Raw genomic sequence first — 16,677 nt, forward strand, 5'->3', positions numbered from 1 at the left:
TGACTTCTGTGGTTAACAAGAACTCAGCTGCTTCTTTTCAACAAAAAAAGACATAAAATGTCATTTTTTTTCAATATTTTGTCAGTTAACACTACTCCAAATGCTTAAAACAGACCCAAAACTCTGGTGGTGTTCCTATAAAGCTCTGTTTATCTAAAACGTCATACGTTATTCTGTGGTTTTGTGATATCTCAGCCCAGTGTTTTGCAGAAGACAAATTGCTGCCAGGCCAGGATTTCTTTTGGACTGGTGAAATTATCAGAGAAAGAAGAAGTACTTCTGTGAAGATCACATTATCAAGCAGCATCTCTGGAGCAGACTGGGATGGGGACAGGAGTGAAGGGTGTTGCAGGTGGATGCTCTTCTGGTCTGGAGTTTGAGGTGTGTGTAGGGACACGTGGCCACAATTCCTAATAGATCCTTTTTAAAATGGACCACTCCTCTCTTTCTCTCCAAGTGCTGATTTTTCCAACTTTCACTGAATGCTTCCCATATAAAAATCAAGCTGCTGGCTAGGATTTTCTAACTCCAGTTGCAAAATAGCATCCTTTATGTTTCACCCTCTCACTCTTGCTTTATTTCTGTAGTATATGATTCCCATAGTTAATTCCTGTGAGCCATTCCTGTACGAACAGCAGATGAGAAATGAGCAATAAAAAGATGAAAAACTCTGGCTTCTGGGTTGCAAAGCTACAAAGCAGAGGGGTGAGAGGGAAGAGGAGCAGTTCAGGGGTGTCATTTTAACTCTTTGTGTTGTAATTGACTACATTTCAGGCCGGCCGTGCCTCACTTAAATCTCTTCCTCCCTCTCAATCCCCGCAGAAGTGTTTGTACGGAGCGAGGGAATATCACACATTCCTCCGTGCAGCTTTCTCAGGGCAGCCTTTCTCCTTCCCTTCTCCAAACCAGTCCTCCAGCCCCGGCAGAAAAGCATTAGGAATCCAGTTTTTGACTGCTTTTGTTACCTGCATTATTGCAAATCCATTCAGGCAAATATACTGAGCTGAGGGTTTTCTTTATCTTGATGAGATGCCCCTCCTTAGCCGCAGAGTCTTGAAATAATTGGAAGCTTTTGTGGATCCCCCTGTCTGCTCGGGAGAAAAGAGGGCCTGTGCTGAGTAAAGTATCATCCTATATATTGTAATAAACACTGGTGGTGGCTACAAAAAGGACTTTACCACTGGCAAAAGCCTTCCCAGGTGGGAAGAGCAGTGGGATGGTGATGCCTTTTTGCGGGAGAAAATCAGAACTGTGCTGTTATCTTGCTCTGTGTCCTTACAAATCCTGCGCACGTGAGATGCAAGGGTCTGTGCTGGATGTTCAGCAGAAGATGTGCCATTGAGGGGGAAATATCCAGCACTGATGGAACTTCCAGAATTCCTCCCCCTGAACCTGTTCAAATGAGATTTGCTGGTGCTCGCAGACGGAGCCGCTGCGTGGATGTTGCTGAGCCTGTTGGCTAAAAGGCGGTGCGGAGGGATGCTGGCAGAGTTTAATTTTTATCAGCTCCTCTTAGGTGGCACCCTGAAGTTTATCAAACAAGCAAAGCTGATTTGCTCTTCGTTAGTCTCAGTTGCATGAATCGGTTGCCAAGTAAACAGGATTTTGCATTTTCCTAATTACTTTCATATTTGTGTTTTACCTCTATTTGTTCTCTTGCAAACCGGGTCCTAATAATTAGTCAGGCTCCTGCTGCCTAGACCTGGAAAAAAAAAAAAATAGGGGTGGGGGCAGAGGGGAAAAAAGACTTCTGAGGGTCTTTTCTCCCTTATAAATTCATTTTTGTTACAAGCATCTTTTATACATATTACTAAAGGGAGCGCACTAAGAAATGCAAATAATAGTTCTTTATTTTATTATGACAGTTAATTAATAGCAACCTGTTTTAATGAATAAAGTCACTCAGAGTCCTTCAGCACTTCCTAAGTAGAGGCCAGAATCTGTAGGGATTCTTTTTTCCCCCCCATTGTATAGCTCCAAGACTCGGCGCACTATATAGGGGCTGTATAGAAATGCTCGCTAATGAAGAGGGAGGGTGAGGAACTTGTCTGCATTCAAAGATCACTGGTGAGTCATTCAGCGAGAAAAGGCCCCTTGCTAGGAATAGTCACAGTTCCGCGGCATTGTGCTAGCAAAAGGGTTTGATCAAAGGTCTCCTGCCGAGCTTGCATGGTTTCCTTTCATACGACGACCATAATTAAAACCACTAATTCTCTTTTAAAATGCTGCAGGATGCCATGTAGGCATCTGTCTGGAGTGTCCTTTGTGCTGTCGGGAGCTGTTAAGGACCAGCGCCGAGGGCTTTTCAGCGACATGCCAGTCAGGAAGGTGATTCGACATAAGGGTGCCTCTGAAGGCTTGACAGGGCCTTGACTACACAATTCCAGCTGAATTTGCCCCTTGTCAGCTGCCAGTAAATAAATCTCAAAGAAGAAGGAGGAGGGGGGGGAAAGCTGAAGTTTCATTACCTGATCCCCGGGGCTTTGTTGGTTTTGGCATCGCCCAGGGGGAAGCCCTCGCCCCTCGGGGCCGGGAGCTGGAGTTGGCCATTGGAGACCCCGGCGCCCTGCGTTTGAAGACCGTCAATACTTGTAACAGTTCAGCTGTTAGGAAGACAAATAAATGGAAGAGCCCATTAATCCCCTTTGGGTACTCGGTGCCTTTTGCCCTTTTATCACAGCCTTATTAGGTTCCTACTCATCTTGAACCAGGAGGGATGAATTGAAGTCGTTGAGCGCTAATTGGCAAAGACTTTTCATTGCGGGCCAAGAACTTTCACTGACTTGAAAGTAACTTCGCCACGGGGAGGATCGGCAAATTTTTGCCTCGCCATTAAAACAAAACCCCCAAAACCCCATTGGGATTTGAGGCGGTGTTTGAAAAAAAAATTTAGAAAAATATATTAAAAAAAGAGGGAACTGCTAAATTGTTGGGCTTATTCTTTATGAGGATAAGGGAGTGATGGAGGCAGATATGGTTCAGGGAGATCCACCCTGAAATGCAGTTGGAATTCATGTATCCTATAGGTGTGCATTACCTAAACCTACTCATGGGACAGGCTTCCCAAAAGCAGGGGGAGAAGGTCTGTGAGGGGGCATCTCTGTTCTGGACAGTTTGGAATCACTCCAGGGTCAAAGCAGAGCAGTGCTGAGGTTTCCATATGCCAGGAAACAATTCTGGCTGACCTGGAGTTATCCCAGGGTTTAGTGGTGGGATTTATAGGTGGGAAGTATTTCAGTGTGGAGGCACTTGGATGTTCTCATGAGAGTTGGTTTTTAATGTTGATTTTGGTAAGTGCTGCATGAATTTGAAAGTTCTTATTGACGTCTCTCCCCATGTCCCCCACGCTGCGTATTTTAAACAAAGACAAAAACTTTTGTAAAGTTGTGAAAACATCTTGTACATGAGAAGTGAGATTGTCATGGGTCACCTCCACCTGGAAGACAATGAGTTGGGGGTTTTAGAGCACAAAATCCCACTGATTTGTCCCTCAAACTCTGCATTTGAGGGACTCACGAACCAAGGCGCCCACACTTAAGGATGTCATCTCCCACTGGGATGCCAGTGCGTGTACCCTGCAAAACACACACCATTTTCCCAGAGACTTCCAGGACAGGGAGATTGGCATGGTTCTACCTGAACAAAGGGGCAGCTGAAGCTCTCCCATCACGCAGTGGGGAATGAAGACATCACTGTCAGTACTCTTGGAAAGGCTGTTTGGTTTGGTTCTGGTGGATTTGGAGCATTGCTTGCAAAGGGACTGTGAGACACTGCCCGGCTCCATGTTCACCAAGGCCCACTCAGTAGTGGAGGGTGCTGGTGGCACCACACTGTCCCTTCTAAGGACATTTAAGTGTCCTTTGTTGTTCTGGAGTTGCAGCACATTGCTGCTGGCCAGATAGAGCATCAGCTTGCTGAAATTTGGGGAAAAAACATGTAAGAGAAGCATGGGTTTGGGTGGTTTTGGGGGTCTTTTCTGTCATGTTCTTTGATTTAATAGTAAAGCCACCATTAAAAAAAAAAAAAAAAAAAAAAAAAAAAAAAAGACGTCTGAAGAACTCCTCTGCTCACAAAGCCCAAGGAGGATCTGCTGCTTGCTTCAGGCCTGAAGGATTTGCCTGTCCAAATTTTTTTCCTAAAATTTTTTATTTCTCCCTTGCTGCCTCTTGACACTCCTGTTACATTCAAAGCTGACTTTTTAATAAAGGGTTTTTTTGAAACAGAGTGAAAACAAAGAACAAATATGGAATCACTTTATTCAAATCAATGGAGGGAATTTGTGCTGGTGGAGGGCTGGTTGGAGAGGGTGCTGTGATTGACAGCATCCATCCATCCATCCATCCATCCATCCATCCATCAGTCCTTCACAGCCTGCTTCTAACAAACTGGAGATTTTGCCTTTTGTTGGGTTAAACAAACTCAAGGCAAATGTACTTGTTACCACTGAATTTTATCAGTAAATCCTGCATGGTCCCATCCAAAACAAGGCTTTGTTGGTGAGTGAAGAACAGACACAATGCCCTTGAGCAAGATGAAGGCCAACCTGGATACTTGGTGTACACAAGGGTTGCCATTGTTGGAGAAAGAGAAGTTCTTTGGAAGTGATTATTTCCAGTATTTGGGAAAGAACAAGTCAGAATTTACTACTCAGTTACAAGCTGTAAGGCTTGCCATTGAGAAAGGGGGATTTTTTTTTTAGAAATCCACAATCATAATTTTGATCTTTAAACTTAATTGAACTAATTCAATTAGACCATGCCAGTCTTGCATTTGATTGAAGACCGCAGCCTGGTTTTGCTAGAAGGTAAGAGTGAACCATGGATAATTCTGACTAGATATGAAAGAGGATTTTTCTCTCTTGTGGGGGCCCAGGAGGGAGGTCGGAGCCTCCTTTGGCTTGGTGTATCAGCTTGTGCTGATATTTGATCTATACACCCTGATCACCCATCACAATGACAGTGCTCCAAACCCACTGAGATCTGGTTTTTGTCACATAAAAATTGGAATCTGTGACGTGAGAAGAAGAGGATTCAGCTTCTTCACTTGCCGCTTTATTTAGGACCATTTTGGGCAATGGTCACCTTCAAATAAACTATTTGCAGAAAACATGAGAAAGGTGGGCAATATGGGCTACATGTTTTGTCCTCTATTTCTGAAGGCAGTGACCTATTGAGGTCCCTGGCACATGGGTGACCTCAAATATCATTGAAAATATTTGGGTTCATTGTGTTTTTAAATTCAGTGATATCACTCAGAACACTTTATTTCTTCCACTTGTTCCTGATGTTAAAAGCAACCAGTTTGAAGAAGCCCTGGGGACCCCTAAATACTCCCCCCCACTTTTTTTTTTTCCCCTCTCCCAACGAGGATCTAGCTTTTTCCACCATTTCCTTAACGTTTGCAGCTAGAAATACCGCTTAAGTGGCATTATGCTAAGTAATTATTCTTACAGGATGTGAAATGAAACAAATTTTGCACAGCATGAAATTATTCCTGCCATGGATGACGTTCGGTGGCAGATTTCTCCGTTTGGACCATAAACAAGGCTCGGTGGCAGCGGCACAACACGAAGCTGGAGGAGGGGGGAGAGCGGGGAGGAAAACACAACCAAAGGTAAGACCTTGTAGCTAAAAAACCCAAACCAACTTCTTTTTTTTTTTTTTTTTTTTTTTTTTTTTTTTTTTTGGCTGGATCAAATATTAAACCTGCTACTACAGATTTCACGCTTTGCATTCCTGACGCAAGATGCCAAGGGACGATGCCAAAAATTAATTGGAAATAATACTCCTTGCCTTTGTGTGCTGCATCCAGCAGAGGGCACAACGGGTAAGTGATGGGTGCGACGCCGGATCCGCTGCCGCTGATAAGGCTGCTTGGAATTATTTTCTGCAAAAATATGTGGCAACATGTTTTTGGTGCTTTTTTCTGTTTGGAGATGTGGTCTGGAATGAAGGGTTTCGATTTATAACTCTTCCTCCCCCATCAGCCCCACCTATACATAAGAGACTTCCTTGTTTTCCCCACTTTTTATTTTGTTAAATTGCTTGGGTTGGTTTGGTAAGGTGTGGGGAGCTGGTTTGGTCTTTGAGTGATATCGCCAATTAAAAATTCAAATCTTGGCTGCTGATAGGGAGAGGATGTGTCCTGTGGCTGCGTACTCTTCCAGCAGTGTTTTATTTGGGTTTCTGTGGGTAAATAAAAATGTTACAGATTGAAAAAAAAAAAACCAACAAAAACAACCAAAACCTTAAAGCAAAACAGGTTGAAGATAATTACAAGGAGGGGAATATTGTCCCTTTTATTTATGGAAAAGTGAAAGTCACTAGCTTATATATAATAAAACAGTGACTTGGAAGAGAAAGTTTCCCATTAGTTTCACACACTACAGAATAAATCCTGTGATTGCACTAGGCAGGATATAGGTGGAGAGAACATGTAAGACAAGCCTAAAACAACAGATTTTCTTTTTTTTAATTTGCTATCATTTGCATTCAGTGAATTATGCAATTAGAAAAATGGACCATTGGGGCATGGCAGTGCTTTCACTACTGCAGAGAGGGCAGATATTCCTAAGTACCGTCAGTATTCAGAAGCACGTCCCCAGGAACAAGAACAACCTTTAAATCAGCCTCTCTGATTAGGGGAGGATTTTTTTCATAGATAATACAGATCAGGAAAAAAAAACCCCTGTTAATGTGTTCTTCCCGCCCATCCTTGTTTGGAAAGCCTGTGGAATATTTCAAAATATTCCCACTGCTTCCAGTCTGTTTTGCACAAGTGGGATGAAGTGGGAAGGAAGGAAGAGTGGGAAATGTGTGTGAGGAGAAATACAACAGCACAGTCTTTCTCAAACAACTGAAAAATGTATTTCACACTGGTTCCTTCCAGTTTCACAACACCTCAATAGATTCTGCCTTGGAACAAGTCAACATTTGATGCAAACAACCTCAGAGCTCAATCTGTGCAAGGAAAAAAAAGGAGTCTGTTTTCCTGTTCTAGTCTCTCCCTATCTTGTTTCAGGGTTTTTGTTTAAATCAACACTTTCCAACTGTGTAGATTTTAGCTGGAGGTTTTTTTCCTGCTTGCTTGTTTGTTTTGGAGAGGAGGGGGGTTGTAATTTCCCAACGTATGGGAGATAAATGAGATGTTTAAAGCGCCTCAGTGGAGTGGCATAAAAGCTGGGAAATCAGAGAGATTGTAAAGCTATGTTTGTTTTAGAAACAAAATAAAATAAAATAAAATAAATCAAGCAAGAGCAGGTTAGAGCTGCTAATACTGAGCTGATTAAGAGCAGCAGTTGCATAAAAAGCAGCTAGAGTCCATATTGTAAGTAAGTATTATTGCAGCCATGAGAAATGCAGCTCCAAAGCTTTTAAGGGCTGGTGTGACTTCTATTTTTTTTTTTTTTTAATGGGAATTAAGTGCTGATGAAAGGTATGGGATTGACAGCTTTGCAAACTCAGTGTTGCTGTTAAATCATATAACCCGGGGTCGTGCCTACAAGACGTGAAGGAGCAAGTTGTCCCAGAGTTCTGTTGTCTCTGATTTTAGGGACAGAGATCACTGAGTCCCCAGTCCAGGCTAGGGGGATCCAGGATCTATTTGTGGATCTCTACAAGAGAAAAAACAGCCACAAATTTGTGGAGTTGGGAAGTGGTAGAGTCCCCATCCCTGGAGGGACTTAAAAGCTGAGTGGGTGTGATACCTGGGGATATGGGCTAGTGGTGGCAGTGCTGGGGGAATGATTGGATTCAATGATCTGAGAGAGTTTTTCCTACCTAAGGGATCCATGGTTCCAACTCTTGTGGTCCCAAGGCATCATGCAAACACTGAGTTGTTCCTCAGACCCCAAATCCCTCCCACCCCTTCTGCCAAGATTGGGGCAGGTGAGAAAAGGAAACCTCCAGCTCCAACCAGGCAGGAAAGCAAAGGGAGCTGTTGCTCTGGTGGGACTGAACCAAAACACCTGGAACTGGATGTGCAGGATCTGAGGAGGAGGGAAGGCTGCTCTTGCCCTGGGTTTCACCCAATATATTGGAGACATGCCGCAGCTCTGGCAAGTAATTCCTTTTCCCTTTAGAGGGAGTAAAAGCCATGGGGATTGACTGAACCCATTGAAGAAGGTTTTGTGTCTGCTTCTTTTGGTAAGAACAAGATGCCTGCTCTCCACAAGCTCCTGGCAAGTTTATGGTAGTGGATATTTCTACGGCTCACAAGGCAATGGTAAGCAGGAATTCCCACTGGGAATTATGGAAATTATTTGAAGCCAGTATAGATTAGGCTAGGTCACTTTTTTCTGCTGTTGAAACATTCCTTTGTGATGCTCCACTCAAGAGCAGTGGAATAATTTTCCCTGTTTGGAGCATTATTTGAGCCTTTTGGTTTCAAAGTCTTCTTCCTTATAGGGCCACTTTAGGACGGAAACTGTTGAAAATGAGAAGTCATACATTTTGTTTAAAAAAGAAAAACAAACAAAACCCTCTCACCGCTGAATTTTAGACTTCAAGTCTGAAAACATAAAATCGTGATGAATATATACTTGGTAAGGGAAAAACATCACATCTCTGCAGGTTCCACTGGAATTTCCTACAGTTCCCTCTGTCTCCTCAGCTCCACTGATGTCTCATGGAACATAGGAAATACCCTGAGCTGGCTCCTGGCTCCAGGCTGGGGCAGAATAAAGATGCCTCTCCAATTCCCCCTTGCATCATCCCCTTTGCATCTCAGCCTTTCCCAGAAAAGACTCTCCTGGAAGAGCTGAACAGTGACAGGATCCATCCCCTCCTAAGACAGCAATCCTGGAGGAATCAAGGGGATGGAGAGGTTGGACTTCTCTCAGTCCATGCTGGAGGAAGCCCAGGTGAGCAGCTCAGGCATTAGCATCTGCAGTGTGGGAAAGCCCACACAAGATGACAAAACCTTCTGCAGCTGGAATTTGCATTTTCTGACCACAGCAAACAGGGAAATAACCCCATTTAGCTCTCTTTATGTGCAAGGTTTTGAAAAAAAACAGGATTTATACAGATGTGTATAAGCTAAATATTGAAATATGACTGAAACAACGTTTTAGACCTCAGGCTCACAGTTATACTCCACTCCAAGCAAATGTGCAGCATCAATTGGCAGGTGCCTGGAAGTAAAGATATGAATAGAGACAGCAGGAATAAGTTGCAATGGGCCAATTGAGCTGTTTTCAAGAGAAGAAAATAAGGGCAATTGCTGATTTCTTTGGCCTTGTTCTCAAGTGCTCTGTGCCACAGCAGAGTTGTGATGAATTTGCACAGGCTTAGCTGCTATGGAAGGGAAAGAAAATGATCTTCTGCGTTTTTAATTTTGTTGTATTGGCAGGAAAAACTCATCTCTCTCGTGCAAGATGGTGCAAAGGAATAGAAGAAAGAGGAGAGTGATGTCCCTGAGCACTGCAAATGAGCAGCTAGAGTAGGGAGTGAGTGGGATTGGTGGATGCAGAATCCAGGGAGGGAAAGCCTTGTCTAACGCACAGGAAAAATGATGTGTGGGCAGTGGTGAGGCAAAGGCAACTTTTGTGAGTCCCTCCTGTCCCTGGTGCCCCTGCGGAATGTTTGGTGTGCTGAGAGCTGTCCAGGGTCACACAGCTCAGCTCAGGATCCCTGGGAGAAGTGAGTGGTGTGTCTGGATTTATCACGGTGGCTGATGAGGAGACACTCACGACTGGCTGTGTAAATGCTCAGGTGGTCTCCTCTGGAGCTCAGGTTTCACCATCAGACAAGAAGCATTTTCCACCATGTCATGTTGCTTCCCACTGAGGTGAGGTGCCACAGCATTATCCTGGAGGAAATTCCTCAGCTATCTCTGCAGGTGCAGAGGATGACCAAGGATGTGAGGGGGGAGCAGAGATTTGGGGCTGTGAGCAGTGCCCATGATGTGGGTGTCACTTCCAGGTGACAGTAGGTGTGCAAGGATAAGCTACACCAAAAGCCACTCTGGAAAGTCTGTCCACACCTTTGTGCATCCTTGCATGCACATTCCTCACTCAGCTGCGTGTTTGGCATGTTCTGTGGCTGTATGGTGACAGTCTCCCTGGGCTCTCCGTGGTCTGTGTGTCCCTGAGGTTACATCCCCACAGATACCAGAAATGTCACAGAGCCAAAACATAAAGGGGATGGTCCTAAATACAGCATCCTGGGTCAAGGCATCCCTAAGGCCCTGATTGCTGCATGCCGAGGGATGTGGCAGGGGAAGGCTGCTCTGTGCTACTTCCATCCCCTCATTTCCAGAGCGTGGCTGGTGTTGGAGGTGGAAGAACACACCTTCTGGACCCAAAACTGGCCCAGCAGAGATGTCAGCCTGTCCTTACAGCTGATGCCACCTTGCTTTGGTCCAGGCTCTGGGCTCAGACTCCCCTGTGTTGTCCCCTGCCTACCCCTTGTGGTTTGACCTGTGGCAGGGGACAACTGCCCCCGTGCCCCCAGGCAGACAAGAGGATAGCGAAGCTGTGCCTCCCATGAGGGCCAACACCTCCAACTCCAAACGGGACTGGACGGGATTGGAAGAGCCATGAGCACATCCACATGCCTCAAACCTTTTTGGCCAAGTCCTGGCCAACGTGGCCACACGCACTGGAACCCCTTGAGGGAGGGGCTGCCCTTTCCCCTTCCCCTGACACGGCCAGTGCTCTGTGGGGTGGCAGGAAGGGCTGGAGCCGGGCAGAGAGCACGCACTGGCACCGCACGCAGCCCTTCCGCTGCCGTCTCTAAGTCCCTGACACATAATCTTGGTCCTGATTTGGTCTCCACCTCATCTGGCTTGTGTAAGCTGCTTCCCGTGACCTTTCCTCAGCGCAGGGAAGGGAGGGGGAGGGATGGGGGGGAGCGGGGGGCATGCGAGCAGAGCCAGACCCTCCTGCCAGCGGGCAGAGGGTGCTCTTGCCTTGCATATCCCGCTCCCTCCGGATAGCCGAGGCTGTTCCCCTGTAAACCAGCCCTTCCCAGACGCTCGGGCCCAGGGATGCCCGAGCATCCCCGCTGGCCCAGCGCGCCGGCGACGGATCTGCTTCATTAATATTCCTGCTCGGGTGGGCGGGTGGAGGGAGCGCTGCGTCTAACCTACTTTATTCAAATAGAAAATGTGTGTGGTGGAGTGAGAGGGGAGATACAGGCTCTGTCGTAATTCCAGATTTAATTGGAAATTTAGTAAATCTGCTAAAATATTTAGTGGTTTCAATTTTTTCCCCCTCTCCTGTTAGAAACAAAGGATCCCGGTTTATCGTGTGTCTTTCAACAACTTTAATTTCATTTGTAGATTAAGGATGGAAGTAGCATTTCCACTCGATTGCATACTGGGCATTAAGGAGACAAAAACGTTCATTGTTTGCCCGAAGTCGGAGGGGTTTGTGCAGACATTAAGCTGTAGGTGGCATTCTTTATACCTGACATCAGGAGCTTTTGTCAGCCCTTCAGCTGACAGGATTCTCCGCTGACTCCTCTGAGGTGTGTGAAGCAGTGAAAACAACCAAACCATTTCTGCCAGGTGATGAGGACTCGGGGAGAAGTGGGACAGCCTTAACCCAACCTACTGGGCAGTGGCTGCTCACGAAAATCGGTAATTCCTTTTGCTTTGGAGAGACCATCTGAGGGAATTAAAGAGTCAAGAGTTGGTGGCCTTTCTTATAACATAGTCAACAGCAACGCTGGCCGAAGAAGTGAGCATGAAACCCTTGGGCATGTAAAAACTCCTTTTCATGGGTTTGGAGAAAAACTGTCCCATCGAGCACTTCTTGGGGCCAGAGCTGAGGTTAGAGGGTGGGATCCTGGGGGCTCAGACCCTGGAGAGTCACTGGTTTGTGATTAAAACCAGCATCAGGCCTATTTCAGGGTGATATTTGTACCCATCCAGAACAGAGGGATAATGACTGCAGATAACAAAAGTTGTATTTCCATGTATGATTATACAGGTAAACTCCTGTTTTGGCCTTAATTGTCCAGCTTGGTCTTAAATGTCCACCATGCATGAAAGTAATGAAAGTAATCTGCCCAGCCCGAGATGTTTTGGGAGTTGTCTTGCAAGTTTTGTGTTGCTTGTCTCCCAGCAATGACCATTGCTCCCATGAAAATTAGTGGGAGTTTGTCCCTCAGCTCAGATGGGAGGAGGGTGCCTGTGCAAATCCAATCTCTTCAGTTTTACTTTTTTTTTTTTAATAATCCTTTGCTTGTATTTTCTCTCAAAAACTCAGCCCAGCCCCTTCTGAAGCCATCTTTCTGAAATTCTCTTAACTACTGTAATGCAAACTCACCACAAAAGCTCCTTGAGAAATCAAGGCTTTTGTGAACATCAGACTGAGGAAGAAAATTGTCGCCTAACCTTTTAGCCATCCTCATTTTCAGGGTTGCAAAGGACAATCTCTGGTGACATAGTTGTTGTTCTGCTCGTGGTTTTTTTTTTTTTGGTTTGGGTTTTTTTTTGGGTTTTTTGTTTTTTTGTTTTTTTTTTTTTTTTTTTTTTTTTTTTTGTGGGTTTTTTGGTTGATTAGTTGTGGGTTTTTTTTTTTTTTTTTGTTTGGTTGTTGTTTTGTTTTTGTTTTTTTAATCTGTGGCAGTTAAATCAGATTTATTAACATGCCACATTATGAAGGTGGGAAGTAACAAAGTAACATTTGTTTTCCTCGGTCTTAAGGGAATTTATCCTGCCATCATTAAACTGGATTTTAAACCACCATTTAATGTTTTGTTATTTTTCTTGGGTGGTTGGGTTTGTTTGTTGGTTTTGTTTTTTTTCCTAGTGTGTTGTGGTGGGTTTTTTTGGTGGTTTTTTGTTGTTTTTTTTTAGCATCCAGTGTTAATCCTGCAATTGGAAACCACAGTGGATAGAAGTACTGTGTAACTTGCTTCCAGAACAAATAAGGTACAGCAGCTAATTTTAGTTTTAGGTTTCAAGGAGGGGGAGAGGAAGGGGGTAAGGCAGCACCTTCCCTTTATGCTGTGAGACAGCCTTCAAGTGCGAAAGCAGAAATTCCCAAGCTGAGATCTGGTGAATGTAGAAAAGGTTCATTTTCAAAATTGCAACAGCCTGTACTTAGGTGATATTAGAAGACACCATGACAGTAAAGTAGTTTTATGCATAGCGGCTTAGCTAACATTTTGAGAACTAGTTTAGTGAAGCTATCAGGTTTAAAAATACCAAGCCACAAAGTTTTAATGAAACTATGCTTGGATCAAAGTACCATAAAGAGCATCCAAGAACTGCTTAAAAGATCCTTGAGTGGAAATTAGAATGGATCTTCAGGATTTATTCTGTAAAGCCTGTCTATTTTGACCTTTTTTCAGTCTCATATTAAGGCAGCTGAAAGTGTGTTTTGTTTGGCTAATGCTGGGGACTCGCTGGAGCTATTAGGTCTGTTAGACTGAGGCTGCCACTAAAGTTTTAGTATGCATTAATTGACTGATAAGGACTTGGGAATCAAATGGCTGAAGGAAAGGGCTATCATAGATTTCTTTTTTCCCCCCTTCCTTTGCTTTATTTCTCTTTGCACTTCATTTACATCCTGAGCCCTGTTGGTGATCCAGATTTGAATAAAGCCACAGCTTAAGCAGCGATTAGATCTCAATAGCTTGGATTTTCAATGAAATTGTGGCATCGTTTTTTTTGCCACGCGTATTTAGCGGGAGGTGTGAAAATTGACACCTGGTGCAACTTTATCTTTGCAAACACTGCCTCGTTTTATGCACAGACGTCCCCCCGCGTGCACGAAACATTTGCAGATGCGCATAGATAGACGTGTGTATAAAATCCTCCTGAAATTAGGGTATTAGTTGATAGGCCTTTGACTCTGTCAATGTCAGGGGTTAGTGGGAAACAATGACAGGGCTAAGCAAAGCTTTGCAAGAATGGAGGGAGATAAGAAGACCTCCCCCTTCTCCAGGTTAATTTTTTAAGCACGTCATCCAAACATTCAAAGCAATGATCCTGCAAACGCCATTAGAAGAAGAAAGCCATCAGGAATATATAATGCAATGAGGGGGTTTTATTTTTTATAGTCTGATGTTATTATCATTACTGTTGTTGTTATTATTATTATTATTATTATTATTTGGAAGCAATATGTTTAAAGTTCACCTGCTAATCCTTAAGCTGTTGATACGACGATGTCAAAAATGATGGGATTTGGTGATTCTCATTATCGTTATGTATTGTTCTTCTCTAGCATTCCAAATTAATATTTATAAATGCTAGGAAAAGTAGTCTTTTTATATATATGAGAGCCCTCCGCTACTCCATTTTTATTTTCTTTTTAACAAATAAACATTGTATCCAATATAGATGATTGCATTTAGGAACGAAAATTATTTCCCAAGCAATCCATTTGATGCTGATTGGAGGTTTTTAAACTTATTTTTCTGCCAGCAAGATGACAACCTGTAGATGTGATCTCCCCTCACCACCATTCTCAACAATCTTTGTCCAAATTCAAATAAATATGGATTGCAATGAGCGTGATCAAACTGACACAAATACTGAAATGGGTTTGAAATTCCACCAAAAGGCTCTTCAAGCACCAGTGAAATAAAACCAATGCCTGGGAAGGAATATCCATGGAATATCCCTAATTAGGAAGGACCCACAAGGTTCATCAAAGTCCAACTCCTGGCCCTGCACAGGACACCTCAACAATCCCACCAGGTGCCTGAGAGTGTTGTCCACCAAGAGAGACTAATTATCCTTTGGCTGCTCTTAGCCAAAGGAGGGATTGTTATGCTGCTGTTCCAAAGTGAGGAATGGGATTGCTGGGTGGGAGAGACATGGACACACACAGCCTTGGTGAACAATTTTGAACCTACCTGGAAGTGCTGAGGGAAGGACGTTCGCTCCCTGCAGTGGGTTTACATAGCTATTTTTAACCAGTGCCTTCAATTCAACAAGAAATGAAGAGGAAAAGGAAAAAAAAAAAAAAAAAAAGAAGAATCTCCAATTCCTGCTGACCTGCAGAGCTGGCTTATTTGGGGCTTTGTATCCAGCGGAGGGGAAAAAAAAGTGCGTCCCAATTACCAGGGAAGCAACCCAGATCTAGACTGCTCATGAAACTTATTTCTGAAACATTTGCAATGAGAGCAGTGAACACCTGGCCCAGCTTAAGAGAGATGCCCAAAATGACCAGCACTGCACACAGAGGAAATACTCTGCAAAGGATGAACATCTTCAAGGTTGTGCGGGGCTGGTGTAACTGTCCCAGCATCTGGAGGCTTGTGGACATCTCTCCACACGAACTTAATCTTGGTAGTGAAGGACACGATCTCATCTTTTCATCTCTCTTTGCTTTTGGGGATCAATCTTCGCACGAGCTCCTTTGGGGCAATGCCTGGGTTTGAGACTGGGGACATCTGATGGGAACAGGAACAGGGGACTGGTTTAAATTCAGAATGGAATGAAAAGAAGAAATAGGCACTGCCAGGATGATTTATCCTGGCTTGATGTGTGCTGTAGGCTGCTGGTTGTGCAGAGACTGATTGTGGGAGGGCTGAAGCTGCCGAGTTTTAATGGACCGTGCTGCTGCAAATACAGAGAGACGGGAACTGATGGGGGATATATTCAGGCTGGATATCAGAAGGGAGTTTGAGACTCTCAGACAACAGAGATTTGGGAATGGCCTTGGGGCAAATGCTCCAGTTCATTTGAAGCTGAGGCTTGTTCAGCCTGTGAAATGGGATTGTGTGACTTGGTTGCTGGGGAATGTGACGGGAAGGACTTGGTGATTAAAGGGGGCCCTTCTTGTCCTCAAATGGGTTTTAGGATGTTTTAGTTTCCTCTTTGGTGCTGGAGGTGCTTCCCAACAAGTCCTGGAGCTGCTGTCATGTTTTGATGACCATGGCAATTGACACTGCTTTTCAGGCTTTTGGCATACTCTGACAGACGTGAATTAAGTGAGTGTGCCCTGGCTGAAGAAATACTAACCTTGTAAGTGTTGGCACACTCTGCCTGTGGGATGAAGGGTGGTGGTTTTGGTGTAATCAAATGTTTCATCTTGACCTCTCAGTGGTCTGTACTGCTTTCGCATCCTCAAAAGGCATGAAACTGCCAATTACTCCTTTGAGCCCTTCCCTTGACCTGAGGTCTCTACTGTAACATATACACTGCAAAAGACCATCTTTAGCACTTCAAGCATTTTAAATGTTGCACTTGAGGTAGCCAGTCCAGTGGCTGCCTCTTCTGCTTTCTATAATACAAACTGGCATCTTGGCACTTGGTTGGAGAAAGAGAAAACAACACAAGTCTGGATCAGGAGTCTGGATTTGATAACTCAAACCACTTGGTGCTCATTTTCTGCTGCTGTCTTGTAGGAAGAGACTCATTCCTTTTTCCTCTCAGCTGCACCCCAGTCACTCACTTGAGGAATCTTATAGACCTTTTGTTTCCTAAAGACTCTGGTTTTTGCAGAGGCTTATATCCTACAGTCTACTATATACAGACACACAGATGCACTAAACCAGAAATATTTATTTCTGAACCGGTTTCCCTCTTCTTCAGACATCTGTAAAATCAGTACCACCAGTAGAAAGAATGCATCAATCAGGGTCAGGCAAGTAGATGAGGTGAACTGAAGCCTTGAACAAAGTGAGACTGACCTGTGAAATAGGACTGCTGTCAGTGTGAAACGAAAACTTGGGGTTGAACTCATCCCTGAAATGATGAAACCCTCTCCAAGAA

This window comes from Sylvia atricapilla, chromosome 6 (genome assembly GCF_009819655.1).
Source record: "Sylvia atricapilla isolate bSylAtr1 chromosome 6, bSylAtr1.pri, whole genome shotgun sequence".
Classification (NCBI taxonomy): domain Eukaryota; kingdom Metazoa; phylum Chordata; class Aves; order Passeriformes; family Sylviidae; genus Sylvia; species Sylvia atricapilla.